Below are 24,438 nucleotides of genomic sequence, written 5' to 3' on the forward strand. Positions count from 1 at the left end.
GAGTTTGACGGTTGGTATTATTATATTATACTGAACTACTATTGCTGGATATAATATACAAATTAAATTATTTTGAATTCGTTTTATGCGACAATAGTCTAAACGAAAATTTATTCATTAAAAAAATCACATTTAATCGAATCAAGCTCTAATTTTTGATTTTTTTTGTTATCATTCATTTTTTTTTTTTTTTTTGGTAGAAAAAATCCTTATGATGGTAGCTGCTGTTAAACAATATTAATTTATACTATCTTCTGTTTTTTCATTTGATGAAAACTTTTAAATTACAATGCTAGAGAAATTTAATAAGATACACATAATCAAGTACAAGCATAATATTATCATACGTACTAATTATACTTAGTTAAGTATACAAAACATTTTTGAGAAAGCAGAAAATGTTTCATCGATGTTAACAGATAAAAAAATTACGAACAAATCCAAAAAAGTAAAAAAAAAAGTGATAATAATGAATTAATGTTTAACTTCAGACGCTCACAAAATATATTTGTGGAATCAAGCTCAACTAAAAATTAAAAAAAAAAATTTTGGTCATTATTTTTCGATTCGTAATAATTACTCACTATTTATTAGATAATGTTATATTTATATTGTATTGAATACGTTTATACATAGGTAAAAAATATAATATCAAACATTTTGTATATTTTAATGTTTTATACTAAATGCACATATCATTGCATGTTAACAAATAATTCCCATTTCAATATGAGTTACTCTATAATCTCGTTTAAACCGACTTTTTTTTTATATACATATATTTATTATCTGTGTATAACTGTATATTAATAGTTTGTAATTTTTATCTATAGGACTTCTTCCTTAGATGTTTTTTAATAATTTCTCGAAAATGTCCACAAGACCACAACCCATGTAGTCTTTTATTAATACTAGACCACCCTCTATAGTGAACATTATGTGATTTTCGGTATCCATGTCCGCTATAGAGAGTTTTCATTGCACATATGATCATACTTTTTAATTTGTTTAAGAAACTAGCCGCTGTCTATTTCGTCACTAGATCACAGTACAAAATATGGACGATGGAGCGCAGTTATTTTGCTGTTTATATTTTATTCCAAGAATAAAGCTAATATGCTTTTACAATAATTATAACTTGTAACTTTAAATTAGTATATGCGATATTTAATTTAAGAATAATATATTATCATGTAAATATTATTTAAATTACTGGAAAATAAATCAATAAATGGTCATTAGTATCGTTATTATTTACGCCGCGTGTAATAATAATTATAGCTGATAATTTATATTACACATTTTAGGTACTTGAGACCTACCTATAAGGTATTATAGCTGATAGCTCCACTGAAATAACCGAACAATGAGGTCAAATAAACAAAACGAAAAACATAATCATCCAACAACATAAACGCGCGGACATAATTATGTGTACAGTGCAGCGTACTACAACACGTCTATAATATTTTCCAAACACCTATCATGGACATACAGTTATTATTAATGTACAAAATACATTTTCTGGTGTTGATGTTCGCGAATCGATGCGAAAATCGGATAGCGTCGTATATATAGGTAGGAAGGTACGCGAAACCCGAAACATTTGTTTAGCGCGCTCCGATGACTCCGGCGAGTTTCTTTCGAATTTTCGCATCATTCACTCCGCATAAAAACGCCTGGTACGACCGTTCATCCCCCACGTCGCCACCCCATCGCAGGCCGCCTTTCGCGCAAAACCAGAGCACGTGAAAAATATACTATTCATATATACGCTGTATATACCGTATTGTGTACGACATATATACGTTGCGTATTATTGTTAGCGTCTAGATACGCGCGATGCGTGTACATTTCCTCGTCATCGCAGGGTTATATTATACAAAGGTACCTATATATAATATATATGTAGTATGGTTGTTGTATATATTTAGAATAGGTATATAATATACACGCGAACTATACGTCGTTCTTATTTCTGTATGTATTGAATGGGCGGAGATGGGAGTGTAGAGATGGCTGAGGGACACGAATTCCGCGCTCGAGAGTTCGAGACAAGTGCTTGGCCGATTCGCCGGCGACATAGACAAAACGCCCTAATAATCGTGGGTTACATTTGTTATATAAAAGCGCGTATATACATATGTATATATATGAATTGACGAGTGTATTTTTTTTTTTTGATTTCGTTTTCGATCGGGTGGCGCGAGCACGATAATAATATTACATACTCGTATTATATAGAGGGTCGGTATGGAGGTGAGGGCGTCGAACTGCGTATAATATAAAATATAAACGCGCGGACGACTTATCCGCTGCGAAGCGAGCCGAGCGATAGGGAGGCGGCGACGGTGAATCGTAAGACGAATGGTTTGGAGAATATCGGTTTCACGTATATATGTGAATGCTCTACCTATATAATAATATATTATATAGTGTATATATAGAGAAACGCGAGTCTATATAATATATATGTATATATTGTAAGTATATTCAATGCACACGTAGAGGGGGTTGGAGGTAGAAATAAAATCGAACCGGCGGTAGACGGAAAACCAAGGGAAGAAGAAATGATGGAAGGGCGGGAGGAAGAGAAAAAGAAAGAAAAAATAGAAACGCGAACAAATAATACAACCTCCACCTTGATTCCCCGTGGGAGATGCGCTGGATACGCGCCACGGTGTAACAAATAGCCGAGACTTATCTGGCGGACAGAAAGTCGTAAACCGTAGCGGTGGTCGGTCCGCCGCCGCCACCGCACACACGGCCATGCACCTATATATAGTATAGATGTAGATATATTCATATATATATTATATATTCCCAGTGTGTCTGTCCGCGAGGAATTGTGGTTTTTCGACTCCGTCCCCGAATGAAAGGTCCCGCGGCCACAGTAGCCTGTAAATTAAATCTTCACCTCTCCTGCGCCCAACCCTCACACGGCGGACGACTACCACCCCACCCACATTCCCTAGAAACCACCACCTGCATTAGGTATCGCGGACGCCAAAGCCTTTTTCACGGGGTTCGTTTCGGTTGTGCTGCAGGCTTGGGGGGCGAGATTAAAATTTTAAGCCACCATCCCTCGCGGAACACAGCAGAGCAGCGGTATGATTATTTTCGCTAATGTACCGAGGAAATAGTTTTTATGGCCCATTCGAGGCGGGCCGCGGAAATACGAAAAACTCACGCCTTGGTGTGTGTGTGTGCGTATACGCGTACGTGTGTGTGTGTGTGTGTGTGAGGGTGGCTGCGGGCGAGCTGCTGTCTGAAATGTACATGGGCACCTATATAAGTGAAATGGCATTCGTTTTCACGGACGGACGCGTCGCCGACGGTTCTAAAAATTTAAGCTTTTCCATATCATTATTATTGTTATTATCGTCAAAACTGCTGCAGGGCTCCATCCGATGATACATTAAATATATACTAATAAAACGTAAGTATATTTTATTAATAGGCAGGTATATTAATTGCAAATATGTAATATATTAATACATCGTACATTGATTATTTAAAAAAAATCGTTTCAAATACTTTTATTTTATCATACACTTTTTACTTGTTTATTAAAGCACTGTCTGAGGCTTGTTAATCTACCAATAAGCACTCATGCCAGATTTTCTTATTTTGAGACATGAAATATTATTTATAATAAGACGAATGACGATGATTTTAACGTATGATTTACATTCAGTGGAAACAAGGCTCTATTAACCATATATTATGGTATCACCCGTTTAGAATGACACACAATATTTAACCCACTACAACTCTAATCTAATGTATCTCTCTAGAATGAATTCAGATTGCAGTGTTAGCCTTGACGAGGCACGATAGTATGCGCTCATCGGTTCTACGTCCGTTGACTGATCGAAAACACTTTTATTCATAAAAATCATAAAATCATAAATTAACACTTATAATGTATAAACACTTAGCCCATACACGGATCGTCACTTCATTCGTACGCTCTCACCGAATCGCGCAGTGACAACAGAACTGCCAGTGATGCCTGCGTGTGAGGCGAGATCATAGGTATAGCAATATGAAGGATAATAGGTATTGTTGTCACCCATAGGCGCGAATCGCAGGGGTGCTAAGGGTGCTTAGCACCCTGAATGTTAATGCCAGCACCCCGAATCCCGTGGTTATAACTTACAGTACTATTACCGTCATATTTCCATAATAATTACATTTATTCAAAATTCAAAAACAGTTTCATATTTATTTGATTATTTATAATATAATATGTCGAGTTTACGTCTGAATATATTAAACTGCAATGACATATAAAATATATTATATAATGTCATAATAAATGTTGTAAAATTATGATATTAACGGGAAATTTGATCTGCTTTCTCAAACATTGTTGGTGCTTAATCCCCCTAATGTTTTTGGGTGATTTGCGCCTATGTTGTCACCACTGCAAATTTAGCTTCGACGGTTTGGCCTATCATAGTATTAAGATATTCAACCTTGTAATATACATATTAAATAATATTATATATTATAACTACTGTTTACAATACATGAAAGTATTTAAGATTCAATTTTTGTTCGGATATTTTATAAGTTGTATTTTCAAATGTAAAATCATAATTTTTTTAGTAATAACTATGTATAATAAACGTAATTTGGATGTTTATAGTATTTTTTATTTTTAAATATAATAATGACAATGTATTTATACACTCAATACAAGTCTGTAAATCGGCATTTATCGCACACGTCGTGCGGTGATTTAGACGCGTACTATGTATATTATAATGAATTAATATAATATGTTATTAAATTATGATTATCAGAACGTTATTTCCAACATTTTCTTTTCTTGTGAATAATAATAAAATTAAGGGTTTAAGTGCATCAAATTCATATCACTAATTATAGTTATGCCATTCCTTCTAAAAATTATATGTATTGAAAACTTTCCGTGACGTCTCTGGTGGAATAATAATACACCGTTGAGAAGTAATGCCTGAAAATAAATTGAAGAATCCCTAGTTGTAAAGGTGTCTATTTATTGGGCGAGTGGAACTGTTGGGACGAATGTCGTAAGAATACCACAGGCGATGGGCTGCGGGAAAAGTGTTATCTCGTTAAAACTTAAAATCAAATATTGTATATGTACCCCATATATAAATGAGAAAACAGACTATTCTCTCTCTTTTGACGACAACGCTAAAAGTTTATAAGTTATGTTTTTTTCACTGACAGCTCTTTAAAAACTGTACATTTTTTTTTTATATTTTCTTTCTTGTTTATATACTTTAATTTGTATTTACGGCATAGTTGCAGTTATGTTAAAATGATAAGTATACGAAATAATATTATAGGACGTGAAAAAAATATCGATACATAATATTTATTTACGTTATTATTTTTGTTGTAATTGCTATTATAAAAAATATTGTTTTTATTTATTATATATTGTAATAAATTCAATAAATAAGGATAGTATGTAAAAATTGTTGATGGTGTACTTCTGGTTTTTGGTATCAGTTTTTTTACGTAAATAATAACAGTTAACCAGGGAACCGTTGTTATATTGACCTGAATAACTTGTTTGATGTAACGTGGACCATTTTAGTATGCAAATATTGTTTTTTCTTCATAAAACTTTAGTTGTTTTTTCTCGGAATTCCGAGAGTTAAAATTAGGAGTTTCATTGGAATACATTTGTCGGTATTTGCTCGCAAACAAAGGCATTTTAGCATATTCTCCGCCTTTGGCCACTGTTAAATTATACTTATATATATATGTGTGTTTGTGTATGTATATATAATGTGAGTATTTATTTACCGTAAAATTATAGTTTAACTATTTAGGACATTGAAAACAAGTTTTCGAGGGGAAATTGAAAGAAAATAATCATCCTTTCTTAAACTTTTGCAACTTTTTTGAAAAAAAAAAAAAACAACATACAATATCTGTAATATCACTAAAGCGTATTGATAAAAACAATATTTGCTTCCGAGCAACTAAAATATACAGTGAATTGGAATATTTTTAATGACTAAAATTTCACTAAAAATCTAATTCTTGTTATATTTACTAAGAAAAATAAATTTCATCGGATAAATTATTTTTCGTAATAGGTGAATCGTAATAGGAAAAACCTCAGAAAAATTTGCTTTACCCGTAAAATGAATAATATTTTATACCTGGTATGGCTATAGACATTATGGATATTGTCTTATACAATTCGCGTATTGTTTTGGCGACGAAAAATAAAAAGTCAACTCGATGATCGCCGTGTCATGTGATCGTGTAAAAGCAGAATCTCGAGGTAGATACGAAACAATCAAAACCACTCTCCACTCCACCACTTGTTATACTTATCAATATATATATATATATATATATAAATGCTTACATGTAGCTATGTCCTGCGGCCATACACAACGGATAATCCTAATCTCGTGCTACGCTAATGTAACTGTCAGGCGACGACATCGGAGGTATTATACACCACACGATAATAGGTATAAACCGGACTTCCGGTGAAATGTTATACGGATAGCATTTATATATATACGTATTTCTAGAGAGTATTGATTGAATGTTTCGTCAAATCCATATTGTTTGACAGTCTCAAACAACTTTTTGTCACTATTTTCTTCATTGGTTTAAGACTAATCAAATTGTTTTTCCCATAAACAAAACGTTACCATCCAATATTTTGATAGTATCATAATATTAGTTTTAAATGACAGTAGGTATAATTATAGTTATCAAAACCAACTAAGCAGTTATACAGTTAAGTTTAGTGAAGAAAACGTCGCAGAGAATTTAAGAATTGGGGAACAACTATATTAAAAATATACAACAAAAATATTAAAGTATAATATAGTCTTTCTAGAACTAATCACATCATATAATATTATGACAGTTGTAATTTAAAAAGTTACAATCAATCAAAAATTTACATATAAATATACCTATTAGAGAACTGTTTTAAATTTCAAGTATCAGAGAATTTCTAAAGTCAGAAAAAACCCGTTAGTACAATTTCGATAATTAAGTTGACACAAAAAAATGTATTAAAATTGTTTGATATAAATTAATAAAAAAAAATATGTTAATAAAAACCAACATTAATTGTCAAATTCTGTAGTATGATTATACCACTAACGTGGAATGGTATCTAATGTTCTTCAATTATTCATGAACCTTTTTATATATGAAGAACGATTTAAATAAATAAATAGATCATCGTCTTAAAACATATATCTATTGCTTAATTATTAAGCCTTAATATATGAGACGCCGCATAATTGCTGGTCGAATTTAATACAATGAAATTCGACCGTTGTTTTAATAAAAGTATTTTTTAGAACTGGAATGGTAAAACTAAAGCGTGAAATTTTTTATACACAACTGGATAGTTAAAGAGTGAAAAAATTATTCTATAAAAATATAAATTTACTTTAATACTGCAGTCATCAAAATTTAGGTTAGATGCAAGATTTTAATAACAGGATCGTAATAGATTTATTATGAATACCCTAAGTAGGGGATGAGGGTGATTTTGAACACACTTTAAAAAAATTACTTGACCTTTAGTGTCACCAAAATTCCATGGTTCAGTATTCCTGAATTGATCTTACTACCTTTTGAAAATTAGAAACGATACATGACGCGTAAAGTGACATCGTATAAAAAAATCATTTAGGTTAGGTATATATATATATATATATATATATATAATACTAACCATATGGGTACATAAAATATAGTATTATACCTTTTATACGAATCGCAATAAATTATAAAAGCAAATAGTTTCATTATAAATAAAAAAAAAACATGGAGAATCATTGTTGTTTATTAATATAAATATTTATGTATGAAAAAAATAACATATTATAAATAGATACTCTTCAGGATTGTATAATATTTGATGAAAATGATTATCGAGGAAAATAACAGTGATGTCGTAAATTACAAACATTTGATAAAATTTGAATCAATATAAATGAAATATATTTTTACTACAAATGATCTAAAGTACCTATCAATATCGTATATATTGAAATAACCGTATGTAAATGACAAAAGTCAATCGGCATTGAATTGTAGGGATAGTAATAATTTAATAAGAACTTGTTCATGTTATTTATGTATAATTAAATTTATTTACAATAATCGATAATCAATATTTAAAATGATAAATATTTCTGCTGTCGAGAGTGCACCATTTTACGACTTATAAATCAAGATCAGTCTCTGCAGTGCTTAAGTAATTCAACATAATCTAAACATTTAACAGGCATAAATAGATTAAATTTGTCAGTGAATTGAAGTACTTTTGAAAAGTTTACGGGGGAATATAATTCACGAACAGCGTAAAATGAATTAAAGCTAAGTGAGAACATTCTGAGACACAAAGTATTATTATGTAGATAAAGGTATGTTAAGTAACTTTACTTATTAGTGATAACTACTAAACTATATACAGATAGGCAGTCACATTAAAGTTTATACACCTTTTTAGCTTGACGATACATCGTTTCAACTTTAATGACTATGTCATAAATATATCGTTTATATAATAAAATACGAGTCCCTTGAAAGTGTTTTTTTTTTTTTTTAATATGCTTATTATGTTTATTAGTAAATTAAAATATTTATTGTTCTACAATTATGATTGTATATTTATATCTTGTTTCATACAATATTAATAATACTGCTTCATTACGTTTTTTTTCTATCACCGAATTCCACCTCTTTTATTATATTTTAATTTTTTTAGTCAAAACATTAATCCTGAGTTGAGATTTATTTTAAAACGCTTTTAATGAGGTTTATCAACAGTTTAATATTGTTATTTTTCTCTCGAGACCACAGTAATTTTTTCATTAGCTGCACAACCGAAGAAACAGACATCAATTCGTCCAACAAACGTATTAGTACTTTGTTGCGGGCATTATTGTTGTTACGTTACTGAATTTTTTTACAATTTATTTTCACCAATATAGGCAATAAACTTGTATTTGAATGTACGGTGCTGCAACATCAGCAGTACTTTCTTGCTTGATAATATTATTATCCCTTAGTACACATCATTAAGCTCGTAGTCGTGCATATATTGGACGTTGTTGGCGCACTTCCGAATTGTGTTGACTTAACGAGGGTCAGTTTAATCATTATTTACTTAAACGTATTCGAGATGATACTATATTATTATGAAAGATATAACAATCTGTTTGTAAAAAATATTATATGAAACAATAACGCAAACAATACATCATAATTTATTGTCCGCTATTATAATGCATAGGGTAGGTAAATGTATACACACACTCACACATACAAACCATATACATTATGCACCTATATGTATGTAGGTACATAGCGAATGAACAAATATATATATATATATAATATTTATGAACATATACGTAGGTAGGTACACTATATCCGGAATAAATGATCGCATATAGTGTCTAAACGATTTCTGGTCGCGTCGGCAGAGGAGTGGTGCAAGCGAATAGTTTGTGGGTCCCGCACCCTCGTCGTCATTTGATTAATCGGTTTCGGGTGGTGTTCATTTTTCAACGGGCCCGTCGTCGTCTGCAGCACACCGCACTCTTGTATCATATATGTGTTTGTGAGTTGTATAAAATGTAGAAACTGCACTTTTGCCCGGGAAGTGATGAAAAAGTGTTTCCCGTCGCACTCGCCACAAAACCGAAAGGATATAAGAATTATATTATATATATATATATTCACTCGTCTATCTATCTATGTATATATATATATATATATATATATATATATATATATAGAGAGAGAGAGAGAGAGAGCGTACTGCAAGCATATATATAATATAACAATCGGACCGTGTGTGATAGGAGACATATCCTGCGAAACCGAAGAGATTTCGACGCATATTTGCTATGTATTATGTGTTATTATATCTCACACCCTCGTGTATATACTTAAAGCAGCTCGATGCGTACCTATATTGGGTGTATACATACCTCGAACACCCTTGGCGTTTATCCTGCTGCATATATACGCGGGTTTCGCGTTGTAAGTGCGAATGTGAAAGCGCCCGAGTAGTCCATGTCCTATTACAATATAAACGCGTGATGTGGGGAGGGGTCGAGGGGGTGGAGAGTGTTCGCGCCCTGTGAACGAGGGTGGTGAACAACGAGAACGAGAACGCGTACGGCGTGCAGGCAGACTGTCGCGGGTGTGCAGAGTGAAAATGAAAGTAAAAGATAATTAAAAATGGCCGCATCCACGAGCCGGACGCGAACGCACTTGCATATATACATATTTCGTGTACATTTATATATAATAATATATACACGCAAAGCCGGTGGCAAAGTCCGCTCGCCCACCCGCTCGGACCCGAAACTTTGCAGTGTATATATACTCGAATGTGGCGGGGGCGGGCGGGCGTCGGCCGGTCGTATTTATGGTGACCACAGACACCCTAAGGGATCGTTAGCGTCCGGCGGCCATGTTTATTTCTCTTTGTCTCATTTCACTCGCACACCCCCACCCCATACCACCACATTGCTCGGTGCTGTTCGTTCTTTGTACAATAATATAATATATTACATGTACACCACCAAAGTATACGGTGCAGTATATATATATATATCTAATATAAAGCTCTTTTAAGATTATAAAATACAACAATACGTATTATACAATATAATGTATTTACTCGAGCAGTCGAGCGTCTATGTAATGATCTTATACTTAGGTTTTCGGTTCGTTGAAAACCAAAACTTAGGTTTCGGTGTATAAAATCGGTACTGTGGCACCCTGACTTGATTTTTACGTCAAGATTTTTAAAAATATACAAACTATTTATGTTTATATGATTAGCAATTTTCAATATCACTGTTCTGTTTTTTTTCTCACACTAAAACTTGATAATTTTAAAAGTAGTGTCAACACTACACACATTACACATTATTATTGATTTATGGTTCCATTTCTGGTTTTATCAAATTTATCTAAAATGGCACTAACTTGTCGCAATTAAAAGTGACCAAGGTATGATATTTGTGTTTGAAATATACGAAAAACTATTAAAACCTAAATAAATGAACTTTTTTCAACATCATAATTTTATTTCATCGAAAACTCGATAAAAAAATTTTACATTTTCGTACGTCGTTGTTGAAACTCCATATCAATTATTTTTGCATTATTTTAGGTGTTTAATCTGTGCGCAAAGTTGCATTATATTTTAACTGTAAATGAATAAAAAAAAATGTTACGTTACACAAAATAATCAGCATATCAATTCTATCTACTAAATATTAAAGTATATACTATATAGTACCTATATACCATTCGGAAACTTGATTCTGCTTTAACGGTTTATTTCTTACGAGTCACGAGCAATTGTGTGTTTCACTGGAAAGTCGCAACGTGCGTTAAAACTTATAACGGATATAATAACCTGACATTTCCAATTATATCAACGGCATTCTTATTTTGCCACGAGTTTGAGAACAACTACCTACAGTATAATATATATTATTGTGTACTACAGCGTCTTGATTTACTTGACAATTTTAGACTTCGTTAATCAAACAAGATTGATATACTTTACGATTGTGTATTGTTTAATCAAATAAATAATTTTATAAAGTTCTATAAAGAACAAGTTGAATTTATCCACCATGAATTGTTAAATTAATTAACATCTAAAGTTAGAATAATAATTAAAATGGGAATATCACTTTGATTTGACATTATAATATTATACTAATTAGTAATTTAATATACGTACCTACCTAATCAAGGATCAAATTTATTCTTATGTATCATTATTATAAGATATGGTACGCGATAAATATAAGTACTGTGGAAGGGGTAGGGCGAGAGCATCACGCACTGGGCCTAATATAAATAAAAACAATAAATTAGTTTTGTAAGTTTTATCCTTAAACATTATAACGTACATCTTCGTCATATTATATATATGTATATAATTTAGATAATGTATAACAATATTAAATAAAAATTAATAGGTATTTATAATAAAATATTAAACATGAAAATGATTTATGGTATTAAATTGCATGTATTACATAATTTGTTGTTTGTGACATTTAATGCAATTGGTACAGATGAACTGATTGTTAAAGCGTAAGTTGCATCAAACTTAGGCATACCCTTTGCAGTTTTTTATTTTAGTAAAGTTTTATTTTTATTTCATATTATATAACTTTAGTTTAACGTATAATTCCATTCGTGTAACAAGTGATCTGCCTTTTAATAGTTTAGGTGTAGTCCGTGATCCATAAAATATTATAATTATTTCTCAACTAGGTTACGTTCAGATTAATTTTGTATTATATGTATGTAGTACTTTTGAACTATTATCTTAGCAGACCCATCTGATTGAAGCATGATAGAGGTCAGTAAATAAACACAATGAAACTGCAAATAAGTATTCATCCAATTTTTAATTGATATGCAAAAGTTTTTCGTACTTGAATTTTATAAAATCAAAGTTGCATATTGAATACATTTTCATTTTATGATCCAATTAATCTTCATATTTAATGATAAATTATATATACTAGCATTTAATTTTGTGATAGATGCCTTAATATATTAAATCAGTTGATCACCAATGTTTTCTGAATAATAATTATTGCGATCTGAATATTTAGGTACACTTTATCTTTCGATATAAAAAATAAGTTAGACTACGCAATACACATTCATGAAACCCAAAGCAGTAACTATGTACTAAAAAACTTCTTTAAATTATCTGTACATGTAATTTATCCATTTATTTCTATAAATTTAAATACTACTCCTAACTATTTTTTTAATCTCTCTTCGTCTTTTTGCGACTCTTATTTTATGAGTACCTATAAAAAAACAATTTTTTTTATTTTTCAGAACTTACTTAATCCAACCTATATTAATACGAGTACCTATGTCCTATATACTACTAGTGATTGGGGCTGTTTCTCTAAAGTATTTTTTTTCGTTTGTTCTTTGTATGCAATCTGTTTCGTAGTGTGTACAGGTTCCTTTCGGACCAAATAGATATCGAGTTAATCTGATGAATTAGGAAACATCTGTAACGATTGTCATCATCGAAATCGTACATTACTCCCTACGTTGAGCACGGCTAATATGCTGAGTGTTAGTAATGCAAATATGGTGGTGGAAATGCACAATATAATATTATGCATGCAGACTAGAGTTTAGCACGGGTCGAGTTAATGACCGATCGGGACTCCTAGTCGTGGCAATGAACTGTTGAGTATCAAGAGCTGATGGTGAAAGTGTCAAGGGCTGAAAACGATCGATCCGAAGAGGACCAACGGACCACCAGCTCAACTCACACTAGACATCGGAACCCACGACACACCATTGCCCGATCGGTAACCCTCAATGATAATTTATTAGTAACTCATATTTGATGTTCGATAATATATTATAATATTTAATATTGTAATTATAATAATAATTATTTCATATTTAATAATAGATACGTATATATAATATATTATATATACGTTGAGTACTTGCTTCACATAAGATAATAGATAACCTTGATCCCTAGTGATAATATCACACATCGAGGCCGTGTCTCCGTAAATATAAACAGAACGACATCTAAGAAGTAGTACGAAGCGATGATAGGTGGAGAGGAGACGTAACAGTTGGTGGAAGCGCCGGTCCCTGGAGTCCCGATTTTTTTGAGGGGAATAAAATCTTTTTTCTCTTCAAGAAAAAATTTCGATTCTAAGGTATACCCCTTGTGTTGTAATATTATTGTTGGATCTTATGTGAGGTTATTAGCCTAATATTTTTTAATGGATCTCAAATGTTATATTAAACGAAAATCTAATAATCAGATTGCTAAAGTAACAAAATCAAATATATTATTTTTGAACGAACTTTAAAATTTAAAATTTAACAAAAATACGCTTTGTACTTTATACGAAGTCGAATGTTTAAGTAAACAAAAATTTAATGCGATAACACCAGTAGAGAAAAATTTGAATTCATATTATCTGCAATTTATAATGTTTAAAACTGTCAAATAACACTACTACGCGCAAATTGTCTATGAAATATCGTACAACAATAAGGGAAATCTACGGGTGCCATCTGTATCTATGAGTGTACCACTTCAATATCCTTTTTAACCTACTCATATTATATTTTAGTGTTGTATCATCGTTATAAATTACTTTTATTGATTACAAATTTAAAAAAAAAACTTAAATTTTAGTTATCTATTCAAAATATTTTGTTCATTATACGTCTTGCGTTTTTTTTTTTTTGCATAATAAGTAATTATTAATGCTTATTTTTGTTTATAACTTAATTATCTTCTCAAAACCATTAGTTCTTCTACAGCTCCTCTATATAATTTAGTTTTCTTTATAACCAGATATAGAGATTTTAGTAGTGTATACAATATACATATATAATATAATATTGTAATTTGTACGTGTGTGTGTGTGTGTGTGTGTGTGTGTGTGTGTGTGTGTGTGTGTGTGTGTGTGTGTGTGTGTGTGTGTGTGTGTGTGTGTGTGTGTGTGTGTGTGTGTGTGTGTGTGTGTGTGTGTGTATAACATATACCTGTATTGTATCAGTAATACTGTTTGACTTTCCGGTTTCGTAATTTCTGGAGCCATGAGTAAACACTGGGAGAGGGCGACGTATTGTTTGCACGCGAATACCTACACGTAACGATGCGTGTGAGTGTGTGGGTGTGTGCTAAGATAGACCAACGCAATACCTGTGGCAGGTCGAATGGATGGTGAGCGGGACATTCGCAGGAGGATTCAATCGCTATGTCAACACGGGCGTCCGGCTATCAAATTTGCCCCCACGCTTGGAATATACCAAAAGGGATCATCGCATGGACTTATATACAATAAAGGACCATAATAAATGTAGTATAACGTGAAGAAGCTGCTCTGTACCTCGATTATACACGCTGAGAGGGTACCGAAAATCGCCTGCTCGTATTATTTGTGTATATCTAAATCACGTGTGGTTACGGCTATGGTCGTATCGTGACATGGTTTTGTACTGCACGCGGTGCATTAATTCATGATATTATTAGGTAATTTATAAAGAAAATATCTAATTAATATATAAATATGAAGTTATAAAGAGTATTTTTTTTTTTTTTTTTGAACTTACATTACAATATTTTTGATGAAGTGCCATTATAAAAAAATAAAAATAGTTTATATTTTTATATTAAACAGGTAGTGTACACCATATTTTTAATCATACAAAACTTTTCGATAGTTATTTAATTACATTTACCCAATAAAAGAATACTCTTTACACGTCAAACCAGTATTAAATAATTTGTAGAATGTTTTTAGGCCAGTAATAAAATTATTCTAGATAAAACGGATAATATAGCCTTATTACGTATATGTATTAATCTAATGAAATAAAGAGACGTACACTTATTTACCAAAAAATAGAAATTTCATGTAGTCGGTAAAATAAAATTGTAACACATATATTATTATTTCTCATCGTAGACAGCGTGGCAATGCGTGATTCGATGTTGTTCTGCAGCTTTAGCTAGAGTCGATTTTATAGGGAGTTAGACTGTAATAACTTTATTAACAAATACTGATGTCGTGAATGCAATATAAAAATCTGAACGATCGAGGATAATATGATCGTGAGGAGAGGAAAACATATTGAATAATAACAAAAATAACAGTTATCATTTTATTGCTAGTTAAAATGAATGGTTAGTACACCATAAAGGTATTAAATTATTGTTCGGCTGCATTCGTTACATTTTGCCGATTCCATGGTTTTTATGGCGCGTGTTTAACACAAGTCATGTTTAATAATAAACACGTTTGTATTAGTCAGCCCGTCGTCGGTCGAAAATATCAGTACCCGAAACCATCAAATTATAATATGCCTATATCTATAATAGTACCTACATTCGAATCAAATCGATTTGTAATATGATTTTTTTGTACCGGCTCCATTCGACTCGGTAGATCGACACAGAAATATCGAGCGCATATTATACACGCCAATATCGACGCACATGTCTACACGGGGGATCCCTATGTAACTGCCGTATAATACGATTGTTACTCGTATATAGGTACGCGCGTAGTAGGCTGCTAGCTATGTGCTGGGGTGTGTTTGGGTTGGCGGGCGGAGGACTGGTTTTATTTTTTGTTTATTGACGGAAATCCACGGCAACGGGTCAAACGGGGACAACGTGTTTTGGTCAGCGATTGTATGTATTGTAGTTCCTGCAGGGGTCGGTCCCTCGCGGCGCGCGCAACACCCCTACCCCTTGCACAGATGACTACAAGGGTCAATGAAAACACCGACGACCCCACCGCACGCAGCGATTTATTATATTATTATTATTATTACATTGTACACGGTACCGACAGCAGTAGTTGGGAACAGGATTATGAGGGCCGGCCGAGCACTTCCGGGGTCATTTCAGCTGCCCGATGGTCACGTTCGGGCGCAAAATGGCCGTTCGTATACGACGACCATCGGTAGCACGCTGCCTATGCATATAAAATTCAACTGAATATTATGTCAAGCTAACCTCGCTGCGTTCGTTATCGTGCAGATACAGTTAAGTGATATTTGTATATCAAACAGCCGTTAGGCTTCGCTTTCGTGTCTGAAACAAGTAAACGAAAAATTTAATATTTTATCAAACCATTATTGTATCGAGGTTAGGTAAACCTAAAAAAAAAAATCTGCACCGCAATTTTCACAAAATCATACTTCAAAAGTATCGCGATCGAATGATATCAATATAAGCTGTTGACAATGATACGTCTCGTTTTGTAGTTCATTTTTGGATCTCACTGAACCATCTATTGCAGTGTTTTAACATTCAACCCATTTTTCCGTTCAGAATGTACTATTCTATATTCACCAGTATCGTTAATTACTTCAACTGAAAATAATAATAATAAAAAAAAAAAATACGTTAAAATATTCTTTATAAACATTTCTATTGATAATAATATAGGCCAATGCGTCCATATCAGTTGTACAGATTAATATAAATAAACATAGTCGTAAATATAATATATCTATTGAAATTTGATAATCATTATACTTCTAAAGGGTGTTTAAGACGTTATGCTGTGGATTAATTATTAGAGTTTATCTAGATTGCAGCTATGGTGAATTTGTATAAATATATTATTTGAAACAATCGAAACACATTTTAACAGTTTTAAAGTTTTTAATTCCCAAACACAAATATTTTTTTATTGATAAAACTATCTTAATATAGGTTCTAAATAAATTCCAAATTCAGCGTTTTGTCGGAAATTTGTGTTTGCAGTTTTAGATGTCACCGTCCAATTCCAAAAACAATAATGGTAAAATTTCGTTGATAAGTGCAGATATTAGTTTAATTTAAATTTTGATTTGTTCAGCTATTATTAATACATATAAGATTCACCAAATGTTTTTTTTTTTTAATTCCATAAAAACGCACTGATATTTTTAACTAGTATATATTTTTTTTACGGTTACCTAAGTCACGATTGCATTTACATCGAGTGTAGGTATTACCTGCAGTGTTAATTTATTATGTGCATGCTCAGTATTACATTTTCGTTATCTGTTATGATAAAGCTGAAGTGGTTAGAAATGCACAAGGTCAAACATAATCGATATACTCTGGCTTGGGTGTCCATATCGAAAAATTGTGGGCAATTTTCTACGGGCATCGTTAAAGTGTTCTTCGATAGTAGTTTTAGGATAATTTAAATATTCAGGCCTTACTCATAACGCGTACGCATAATACGTGTGCATATATTATAACGCTGTTGACGAGCACGTGAGATGGACTAATGATATTATACGACGACGACGACGACAACATCTCGCTGTAGCAATATTATCTCTTGACGTGTTGTATTTCGCCACGTCGTGGGTTTTAAGAAGAATTTCTCGTGTACACACTGCAATACAATATAATAATAATATGTATAATGTATGTGTGTGCGTGTGTGTGTGTGTGTGTGTAGGAATGGTGGACGAGCGGCGACGCGCTGCAGAGAACTCCGGGCCAGCTGGCTGGCCGATAGAGGGGTGGTAAGGAAGAAACTACCCTTCCACCGCTTTAGATTGCGGATTAATGACGAATTAGCATATAAAGTGACGGTTATGTCAAGGCGAATGTTGTTGGCGCTGGGCCCCGGGCAACTTAAAACGTCGCCGTCATCCACCGATACACCCGTCTAATGACCAAGGGATTTACCCCCCTCCCCTTAACCACTCGCATCGTCTCACTCCAAGCTTACGTGCCTCTATCCCCCGCCCCCGCTCGGTAAAGGCGCGCTGAGTGGATTTGTTCTTGTTTACCGAATCTATTATCATAATTTCCCCTTGATCGCGTCACACGCGCGCGAACTTAAGACGACTACGGGTGTGTACCTAGCTATATCTATATAGCAAGCACGTGAACGCAAATTTAAATTATAAGCGTTGTGGCGATAGTCGTGACGGTGTGGTGACGAGAGTGACTGACATTGGTGTTGGTGAGGAGGGGGAAAGGGGTTGGAAGACCTCGTTCACGTACGATTTCTGCTGCAAACATCTCATATATATTATAAATATTTATACTATATTTATACATTATATCAATACATGGTATATATGTATAATACGTCGAGAACAAGTGAGTGTGTGTGTGCCTTGTGCGTCGACCGGACAGACGTAAAAGAAAAGTGAGGTGTTTCCTCTCCCGTCCACTCTTGTACACTATAATATTATATAATGTATATACATATATACATCCATGCTGAAACCCTCTGCCACCGACGCCACCCGTCAGCCACTTTCGTCGCTAATTAATTAACGGACTTTGATAAAACTCACTGTATATATCTCGATGTATATGTATATGTATATACATACACAGTGTTGTTTGGTCGTCGCGTTAAATCTTTTTTCACGGCCCGGTGGTAATTAGAGCTGTTCGTGATGGGGATTTGCGGGTAGTGAGTGCGTGTGCGAGAGAGCTAGCTGGCATGAGAGAGAGTTTGAAAGCTTCATTTACCGGTGCTGCTGCAGTTTTTCGTTTTGTAATTTGTAAGTTTTTTTTTCACCCAACCGTAATTAAAATGTATAAAAGAATACAAAATCCTCTCGCCGTACGGACGTAATGCTATTAGGTAGATGAGTAGACGCGTGAGGACGCGTGAAGAAAAGTGTGTAGTATATTCATATACAATCACTGCACTGTGCCCCGAGAAACGACTGACCCAAGCACACACGCACACACACACACACACACACACACACACACACACACACACACACACACACACACACACACACACACACACACACACACACACACACACACACAGATATTAAATTAGGAACATAGTTTTGTATACATCATCTTGAATGTAGTGCCTTTCGGCGTTTTTTTTTTTTTCATAATTGCGTAAAACAACGTTGTGTAACAGAGTGCATCATAGTGTAATATTAATTATATTATATCTTCTGCTGCCTGCTAATCACCAGCGAGTAGAATAGTAGTATTATAATACCTAATAATGATAATAATAGTTAATGTTTGGTGAAGTTAAAGCATTTTCCCGTTCATAAAAAATTGATAATAATAATATTTTGCACTACAGTAACTTACTGAAAAAAAAAACCTATATTTATATTATTTATGTGTACTATAATAACTAAATAATAATTTTAAATTGTACATTTTTTATTTTTTTATTGAAAAACAATTTGAAAGTATCAATAGGGATTACTACAATTTAAAAAGTCAATCCTTTAGCCGTAGTCATTGCCACCTGCATGTGTGTATACAGCAATGAGTGTATCACCCAACAGACAATAATTTATTCATGTTTGTACGTTCAAATTGACTTGGGATGACTGAAAAATCGTTTATCGGACAGCTAGTACTAAAATAAAATATTATTATGATATGAGCACGTCAATGCCCGTTCGTTAACCCTATTAAAATGTTGTATAATATATATTATGTTTGCCGCAGTGTTTTATAATTTGTTGCACAGGCGCGTTTAATCTGAGCTGTTTGGCTTCGAAAAAGAGTATGAAAAAATAAGTATATTCTATAATCAATATCGTTAAGAACGATAACATAACTACCCCAACTACCACGTCATAATAATATCATGCATTTATAATGCATAATGCACCTGTTGTGGTTTACCGTAAAAAATATTTCTTTAAACGGATTTAAACTTAAATAATATTACTTGTAGTTCTTCGGTATACGATAAACGTATATTATGTTAGATCAAATTATGTAATATTGTACAATCTAACGCCTTACTTGTGTCGAAGTATTCATTTTTTTTTTATTACTTATACATTTGATATAGGTAAATGCACGTATAATAGCCCGTTTTACACTTTTTAACGCTTCCATAATACGAAGTATCATGGCGAACATAAAAAAATCGTAATGGGTATATTTAAATTCTTTGAATAGAATTTTTTTTTGAAAACGTCAAAATTTAATATCATCATTACTTATTACAACTTTGTTGTTGTCAACAATATTGTATAGGTATAGGTACAATATTTAACAATTCGATAAAAGAGTATAAAGGTCCTTGCCCCTCTCGACTGATATGTATTTTTCTAACAAAATTGAGCACTACATCTGCAGCACAAGTGTATGCAGGTAGCCGGTAAGTGTATCGCGTGGGTGGATGCGGTAAAAACTAAAGTAGTAAAATGTTCTCACGAACGCGCTCGAGTCCCATGTAGGTACATTTATATATATAAACATTAAACATATATGTATGTATGTATTTAGTTACCGGTTTAGTCAAAGTTTCATAACCACAACCCCCTCCCTCCACGGCTAGGTGCCCCTGCGATCTACTTATATTATTATATATGTGACCTATCTGCTTCGCATAAACCTCGGTGCAAAGTTTCTTATCGAAGATTTCAGAATCAACCACCACGTGCATATTTTCAAAGCTCTCGCCTTGCACGCAAACTTCAAGTTGCGATCATCGAACTTGCGAAAGCGACGAGGTCGGCCCAAGTAGTCAAAACGCGTTAAAACAGTATTCCGACTTGATGAACAATCCACTCTCACAAACTTCGTTTCAACGCTGCACCGCCGCGCCTCAGTATGTCGATATTAATAATAATAATAATAATAATAATAATAATTTTACCTTATATCATTATTATTGTATTGTACAAGCCATAATATTTTATGCAATTGCAATAAATAATTGTAAGAAAAAAAAACTACTACGTAATAATGAAAAATTCTTGATGAAATAAGTAGTACAAGTATAGTCAGATTTAATGATTTAAAGTGTTATGATTTTCTAAATCGGAATTTTCTTTAAATCAATTCGTGTAATATTATTTGTCCTGACATATTATTAAAAATAATTCAATATAGACGCTCTTACATCTTAATGAAAGAAAAAAAAAACAAAACGGTATTTACTTATTATATTTTACGACTATGTAATATTTAGTCTTAGTAATCTATCATACATTATATATCGTAAAAAGATTTAATGTAATTTTTATTTTGTTATAAACAATATGAGATTTAGAATTATAGGTTAGTATATTTAAATAAAAATAACCAGATCAGACCAATAAATATGCGTTAAGAAACTGTCAAAATTCGTAAAATTATTTCCAAGATCTTTGATTTCCAAATTCTTAAAATATACAATTTGAGTCATATTTTTCAGTTATTATTTTGTTTTTGAGAAAATGGTATAAAATTAACTAAAATAATTAGGAATGAAAAATTGCTTAAAAAATATATATACGTTTTTTTATGTTTCTTATCGAGAGCCAAAAAACTAAAAAATAATAACTCTATTATTCGATTTGTAAGCGTCAAACAAGCATTTCTTATTAATATAGTTGGTGTTCTGTACAGAAAAACGTTTTTGATAGAAGCTCTTTCTCTTTAAACGGTTTTCTTATATTATGTTTAAAATCTGCAAGTTGCAACCAATAATAATTGGTGTTCCAACTAAATCGGTACACCGAAAAATTATTATTTGTTACTTATCTTTCTGTTATTATATTTTAATAAAATTCAAAAAATAACTTATATATTTTTTAAATTATTCTTATCAACATCGGCGGAAATGGCCAAGAGTTCTGAATTTTTTGCTTTTTTGTTATATTTGGTTGTACAATATGATTTTTTTTTATGTGTTCTACTTGAGCCTACAGTGGGTCTACAGTTTGATTAGTACGAGTATATACTCTATGATTTTGTTTTTTAAAACCTGTAGCATATGTTGTTGTATTGAGTTTGAGCTATCTGTGGATATTATTGCTTTCTTTGTTTCTTGATATGTGGTTTATTATCATTATTATTATAATATTATGACAGCAGCATGACTCGAACGTCGATTTGTTGATAACTTGAAGTAATGTCTATACGTACATACATTTTGCATTTTGTCTTTAACTCCAGTTTTCGAACACGCTAGTTTTTTTTTTTTTGGCCTCAATTGATTTGAATTATCGAATACAGGTTCCACAGTAATTGCATAATTATTCTTGTAATATTTATGGTTTTGAAAAGAAGATATTAATCAACTGTACTTATATTTTTGTAACTTTTTATCTTTTGAAAAATACTATTTTGGGTATAGGTACGTGTTCTAATGAGTCTGCCTCCAGTCTGCAAAATGTGTATTACAACTGCATATGTACACCGTTGGCAAATTATCTCATGTTCATTCGGTTTATTTGACGTTTGATTATCATCGTCATATACGACCTAAACATGTGGAGTTATGATGTTTTGAAACCCACGGACGTTTCCCATAACAAAATCTAACCCTGTAAATTAATGCCTCGTCTTACGAATACGCAAATAAATATATTTTATATTTGTATTTTTTTTGTTGATCTCGTCTGCTTCGGGAAACACTTGATATCGCGCCGGTGGGTTTTCGTTCGATTTAATTACATTGTAATCCACGAGCACATTACGTCTCGCGTATCTGTACAATGTGATATACATATATGCGTTGCAAACTGTAGTATGCGTTTGGTATATAATTAAGGATCTCGGAGCAACGGAGGATGTGAGCGCTACGTCGTTGGTTGGACGGGGTCGTGTCGTGGGAGATGCACGAAGAGGAGGAGATAAGGCTCGTATATGCGGATGAGTATAGTCCACGGCAGATTTGCATAATTATATGATTTTGAGTGCATACAAATATATTATTTAGTAAGACCCGCGACCACGACGGTCTGTAGTATATAGATATAGTAGTCATGCAAGATTGCTTCGAGGCGGGCGGTGACTGTGATATTATATTATTATTTATTATTATTATTATTATTATTATTATGATTGCAGTATAATGGCATAGGTATAGTTCCGCGGCATATAGTGCGACGTTATCGCGAGGGCCGAAAACCGTCCACGGGAGAGCCGACCAACCGCGTTCGGTTTCCGTACACGCCTAGCTTATTATACTCCCGAGCAGGGTCGGTCGGCTGGTCGGTCCTCTCCGGGGAAGTGATATAAATCATCGGCGACCACGGAAAACTTTTCGTCGAGGGCTCCTGCTGCTGCTGCTGCTGCAAGGCTAATTTGCTGCTATATATACACGCCGTCGGTGGTGGTCGTTTGGACGAGTGTAGTAATAATTTCGGCAAAAAAAATGAACATTCCGCGTTTGGAAAATACTGTCATTTGACGTTTATACTGTTTTGGTGATTGAAATAATATTTTTACCCAATCGTGAGTAATACCAAGAACAAGAAACACAATGTATTTATTAAGTATAATATTATTATGGCAATATTTTATTTTTAAATTACAGTCTGTTATCAATTATGTAAATTGTATAAATGATTTGATTTAACCGTATACATTACTATAGTTACTACTAAGTCATTTAATTGTTAATTATGTATAATAATATATTATACCTATAAACGTGTTTTATTTTGCTATTTTATTTGTTAAAACGGTAATGTACAAAATATACCCTATACTCCTATTCATACGTCTTATTTGCCCAGACAGACCTCAATTTGGATCGATTATTCTAAACTGTTGGTTCGCTAACCACGTCGGGCAACCGGTCAAAAAAAAATAATCATATAGAGTGCACGTCATGAAATCTTTTCGCGTGATTTTACGACTACGATTTTATCGATGTTAAAATAATATCATTTAATTTGCTTATTTATTTATTGTCGTGACTGGTTTTGAACATTATTATGACCTCCGGGTCGAAACGGTTACAATATAGGTAATATAACAATAATAAGTGTCGTATGGGAATTTTTTTCGTCCGTTTTTTTTTCTATGGTGTCATATCATAATATTGTAATATTATACACCGTTATCCGACCGCGTCGAGCTGTCCATTTGCACACCTGTAGCACTGATCTCGGACCCTTATTATTTAAATATTA

The 24,438-nt window shown here is 32.8% G+C and overlaps 1 long non-coding RNA gene across 5 annotated transcripts in view; it reads right to left on the reverse strand.

Annotated features, from left to right (window-relative positions):
* Positions 1-8,025: 8,025 nt before the first annotated feature.
* LOC107166289 (uncharacterized) overlaps positions 8,026-24,438 on the reverse strand; it is a 90,521-nt gene continuing 74,108 nt past the window's right edge. Inside the window, exons 4-5 of one of the 5 annotated variants that reach the window (XR_016190185.1) lie at positions 11,318-16,936; positions 8,026-11,225 (exon numbers count right to left, since the gene is read on the reverse strand). This is a non-coding gene — a long non-coding RNA (uncharacterized LOC107166289). Of the gene's footprint in view, positions 11,226-11,317; positions 16,937-17,778; positions 17,958-24,438 lie in introns of those variants that run through there. The other 4 variants (XR_001506119.2, XR_016190187.1, XR_016190186.1 and 1 more) reach the window with 4 other exon arrangements.

The sequence above is a fragment of the Diuraphis noxia genome, unplaced genomic scaffold, assembly GCF_037042655.1.
Source record: "Diuraphis noxia isolate RWA-SAM2 unplaced genomic scaffold, SU_Dnox_SAM2 contig0002, whole genome shotgun sequence".
Lineage (NCBI taxonomy): Eukaryota > Metazoa > Arthropoda > Insecta > Hemiptera > Aphididae > Diuraphis > Diuraphis noxia.